Raw genomic sequence first — 5,496 nt, 5'->3', positions numbered from 1 at the left:
CTCTCTCTCTCTCTACATATATATGCATAGTGCCTGTGTGTGTGTGTTGAAGAAAAAAGGTTGAAGAGCTTTTTAATTTCCTGCTCCAGTCGGCATTCTGGTAATTCAAGTGAACTAATGTATACTATTCTGTTAAAGACAAAGGGAATCTGCACAGATGTTGCTGCTCAAAGGAAAACTGCATATAATAACAGGACAATACTGTAATATGATTAGAAACTGTTTGAAATTGTGATATAAGTTACAGAGTCTTAGAATAGACCTTATAATGATGTATGTAAAATATGTGTGAATGCCATTTTTCCTTCCAAATGTAATGATATTACCCCAATTTTCTGAAAATCAGCAAAAGAGAAATGCAGATATATGTGCGTTTTGTAATGCTCCAGTCGGGGGCCATAATACAATTGTAGAAAAAGAGGGCGCAACAGGACATAGTTAGAAGGCAAACCTCAAATGCAGGAAAAAAATGATGATGAAGACGGTTACAGTCTCCTCATTGCTCCACATGATGCCTGCCGACATTTTTCGTCTCTTTGGTGGAGTGGACACTTCACATATAAAGGACCAGTGGGTAGGATTTAGTGGCATCTAGTGGTAAAGTTGCAGATCACATCTAACTGAACACTGCTTGCATACTGTATTTGATTATGAGAACAGGCTGTGTGTAAAAGAAACTATGGTGGCCTCAAAACTCAAAGGTCTTAATGCCAGTGCTTGGTTTGTCTGTTCTGGGCTACTGTAGAAACATGGCGGTTGAACATGGTGGCCTTCCCGGAAGCCGACCTGTGGTGTCTGTAAATAAAAACGTATCATAATCAAACCATTATTCAGATGATTATAAACACATTATATTCCATTACCCCCAATAGATCAGATGTAGAATGCAGAATAGATGTTACACCCTGGACTTTTAAATCACATGCTTTATGTACTTCATGATTGATTTTGTTTGCTGAATCTATTTCCATTGCACTTTTTGAAATTGCAATATTTATTTTCTTAGTTTTTTTGAATTTTCAGTGTTTCTTCTTAGTTTTTATTTATGCGCAAATTGAAAATGTGCATAAAAACAGGTGGATGGAAACCCACCTACAGATATATGTTTCAATGGAATGATTTAACCTTTAGCTAGTGTGTGAAAGTGTTTGCATTAGCATTTGCATACATGTCATGTGGAATGGAATATAAAAGATTTCTCATGGTTATACCTTGCAAGCAGTCTAGCCTTCGGAAATTCACAATAGAGATTGTCAGTGCCACCAGTGAGTGTTTTACGCACTGAATCAATAGTTATCTTGTGTTGAGCTGCACTTCTATGATGGGCAGAGTTGGACGTAAGGGAGTGTAAAATACTGTGCAGCTCAGACAACCACTTCTTTGGGAAAATCCACTGCTGCACAATGATTTGAATAATTTTTCTTTGACTTTCTAGCTGACTGCATTAAAACATTCGTAGACCTCCTTCGGGGCTTGTTACAAGTGCAATTAATACGCTGAGTAAGGTAACCCTCACCCTGAGGAAGACCTTGCTCGAGTGGCCTTGTGAAGTGAGAGTGCTTGCAGTCAATATTTTACTTTCTAATATTTCATATTTCATTTTCAACATCAGTTCATGTGGAATAAGCACATGTAGATCAGAATAGTTAGCGGGAACAGTAATAGCAACTAACAACTACAATGGAGGAAATGTAGTAAACCATAAACTGAGGTAGAATTAGACAAGGTTGGTTGAGGGAAAGTGGGTTTACCTGAAAGACCCATTCTTAAAAAGTAGTAGAATATGCCTTGAATGAAATAATTAGTTCCTCTTGAAAGTATGAGTGGGGTATTGGGAAATCTCAAAAGCTTGTACAGTGGGTTAGAAGGTCTGGTATAATATACAATCGTTCAGTGCAGAGATGTATACAGATTTGCACAGTGCTTGTATGAGACGTGAAGCATTATCATTGTCAGATGGCGTGCAGCTCTCTGAGGTGAAGGGAAATAAATCACCCACGAACTTCAGTTATTTAAACGGTTGATTGATGGCATGAGTCACCATCAGTGGCATGGTCAGTGCTTCATTTCCCACTGGGGTTACTCAAGGTACTGTAAAGTCCTTGAGATACATTTGTCCAACAGAGAGATAACAACACGTCTCTGCTGTCACATTAATACCTTGTGACTCCAGATTTTGTGTTTTACAGCAAGTTCAGCAACAGGATGATTTGGCTGTGACAAATTACCCGCTCCAAGGCTCATGAAACCTTATCCAAGAATTTAAAAAGTTTAAAATTGGGCCAATAACCACATTTGTTCTGTTTTTAACCTCAATCCCATCAAGGTCAAGGAGGTCTAGAGCACACCTCATTAAGAAAAACTCTATTACAAAATAGTCGCAAGTTGTTAAAGCCTGACCCAAGACTGGACATTATTAAAATCTAAACTTGCTACTGAAAAATGTGTTAATTGTTGTTTTTGTGCATTAATTACTGGTAGATTTTTTGTTAATGATGAGACTATTTGGTTAAATTCAAATAATACCACTGTCAAATTGCAGCTAAAAATAAAATAAAAAAACTACACAGGGACAAAATATTGCAGTAATTCTATTGAAGCAATGACACCTAAATCAAAAGAAGAAAACATGGATGATAATTTGTGGTTATGAAGGAGAAGGCAATAAGAAGGGACTTGACTACAGTCCTTGGAGCCATACAGCAATGCAGTCGATTGATTGAGTTTGTCCAAGAAAATGATGCTGGAAGCTTTGGTCTCTCTGCTATGTCTTTTACTTCCAAGAGACTTAAATAATCCATTAGGAAAACTATTGCATTAGTATTTATTCAAAGCAACCTATGGTATTTTTCCATTTTTCTGACAAGTGATCTCTTGTGGCTGTGTTAATAAGGACCCCGAAGCATGAGGTTGGGGTGGATGGTTGGGCATACAGAGCACCTCACTCAGAAGTTAGAGATTGCTATTTGCATCCCATTTCCTAACTGTCAGCTCTGCTTTCTTACAGCCATGGCAACAATCCTCTCCTAATCATGACCAAGTGGTTTTAGTTGCATGGACCAAACTAAATGGCAAGCACAAAGATGGAAGATCAGAGAACACATATATGAATCTTTTTCTTTTCTTTGTAACGTTTTAAGAAGGAAATTGCATGATGTCGCTAATGGTGAAGGACTTGTTGGAATTCAACATGCTTTAAACAAACTAGTTCATATCGTCTAACTACATCTACAGACATGTAAAGCTCTGAATGGCCACATCTGAAGGCAGAGCAAAGAGCCTGACGTCATAGCCTCCTTTTGGCTACATCCCACAGCCTTTCCGACCTCTCTCCAAGGACTGTGGGTTTTGCATGTTTGTTGTCTCAACACAATTAATCCTACAAATGAGGATAAGGGAACATGCTTTCAAACTGTCTCTCCTCAAAAGCATTCATAGTTTTGCACTCAGTTAAAGGGTGGAATAAGTAGGAATGACAAAAGAGAGCTTGAGAGAAAAGATCGAAGCCTGCATATTTTCTCTCCTCAGCACACCTTGTCAATCACTCCATAAAGAGGATGTACCTTTCGGATTTTTGGTTTCAGAAAGTTACAACTGTTGAAATAAGGCCCCCCACCAGTTTTGATGTCAGAAATGTGTGAGGGGAGGGGGTTTCCAATGCCATTCAACGATCCAACAAGTTGTTGCACGCTGACTCTTGCAATCCCACGAAAGACTGTCAGAGTGCAGAGAGGTTGACCATTTGTAAGGCCAATAAGATCTAGCAATAAATCTTTAAATAAATCTGCCTTTATCCAACCTGGCCCAGATTCACCTATGGGGCCGGGTCCTTTTTTAGCCTTATCAGAGCAACGAAATGGGATGTAGCATATAGTAAATTAAACTTACGAAATCCTGAAGTACTGCAAATACATCTCTCTTCTCAACAAAAGCTGTAAGTGCATCTGCCGTCCAGTTCATTTAATATTGACGTGATGCTGGATTAAACAGAATCACTTCACAAAACAGCCAATGAGGTTGCGTTCCTTTGTATAGCCATGGTATCAAACCTACCCCATGTTAGATAGGTTGTGATTGGCCTGGCCAGAAACAGGATGGTCTTGATGGGAGGCCGGCTAGACGCATCTGCCAGAGCAAATAAAACATGAGTTGCAGATTTGTCTGGTTCCCAGGCTTGGCAGGTTCATGACGAAAATCCGAACCTAAAGAGAAATCAGCGCAGTCAAGCGGAAAACAAGGCTGTTTTTTCTGACAAGCAGACAGTTTGGAGATGCCAGTTTTCCACCCAGCAGCAGTCATATATTTTCAGTGTTTGTATCATGCAGAGTTAAGGTCAATTCCCCCTCTGGCCAAAGTCAAATGTGACCTCACATTATACAACATTCAAACTGAGTGAAGGTGAGTGAAGACGTGTGTGTGTGACTGGGTGGTGGAGGGTTTTGTGAATACTGCTTTGCACATGTACAGGCATGTAGGATGTGTCACACTTAACACTGACTGCCTGCCAGCTGTGGTGCATGTGTGATGTACAGTATGTGTGTGCGTGCGTGTGTGTGTGGTACAAGGACTTTCCTCCATTTTTGGGCCAAGGTCTTTCCTTGTAAGTTCCCTTTCCTTTTCTTCTCCTCGTTATTCTTTCACTGTATCTGTGCTTATCTTATTTTATCTACCTCTCCTCAGCACATTAACAGTCTATTGCAGGCATTCCCTCATTTTCACTAGTGTGTGTGTGTGTGTGTGTGTGTTTTCTTACCCGCCGCATAAGCTAATTATCTTTATCAGTCCAGCAGTCGTTCTACAGACTACAGGACGAGGGTTTGTTTCCCAAAGCTTTCATCGTCTTAAGTACTGCTTAGAGAAATGAGAGTCCTCTGGCGGCTCCCAGAGACATGAACGTGGTTCAGCATCATTCTTAGGGATTGTCTCATCTGTAGAATTTGATGCTATTTTTAAAAGATAAGTTGTTTTTGGTATTTCAGAAGTAATGACTTTTCTTGAATAGCAATCACTTCCTCCTTCAATCTTCTTTCTTTGCTTGTTCTTTTTTCTCCTGTCTCTTGCTTTCTTTTTTCATCCCTTACTAACTTAACTGCTTCAACAGCATTCAGCTCATTTTACTCTATTCTTACTTTCCATAATCCCTTTGACCCATTCTTATGTCTCATACCACTCACCATCCTACTGCTTTCTTCTTTTCTTCCTTCCTTAGTCCCTTTTACAAATGAATGTGGAGTTATTTAAGCCCATAGATGTATCTGATCCACCCCTCCTCATTCCTGCTTTTGTTTCCCTCTTTCCTTTCCCCTGCCCTTCTATTCACCATCCCCTCCTGTGTGACTCCTCTCCCCTCTTTATCTCGTCTTCCATTCTTTCCATCTTTAAATATCCATCTCCTTTCCTGCCAGTTGGCACAAGCCAGCCCCTCACTGCTGACAGAGGGACATATTGCCTTCTCAACAAAACCCCCCCCCCCACACACACACACACACACACCCT

At 40.0% G+C, this 5,496-nt stretch overlaps 1 protein-coding gene across 1 annotated transcript in view; it reads left to right on the top strand.

Moving 5' to 3' along the window:
• Positions 1-5,496, top strand: part of LOC118343286 (voltage-dependent calcium channel gamma-7 subunit-like) — a gene marked incomplete at its 3' end in the record, with an annotated part of 32,159 nt that overhangs the window by 965 nt on the left and 25,698 nt on the right.

The sequence above is a fragment of the Morone saxatilis genome, unplaced genomic scaffold (genome assembly GCF_004916995.1).
Source record: "Morone saxatilis isolate NCDOM2014 unplaced genomic scaffold, NCSU_SB_2.0 Contig9, whole genome shotgun sequence".
NCBI classification, from domain to species: Eukaryota; Metazoa; Chordata; class Actinopteri; family Moronidae; genus Morone; species Morone saxatilis.
The sequence above is the reverse complement of the archived record's forward strand: the minus strand, read 5'-3'. Positions and strand labels throughout refer to the sequence as shown.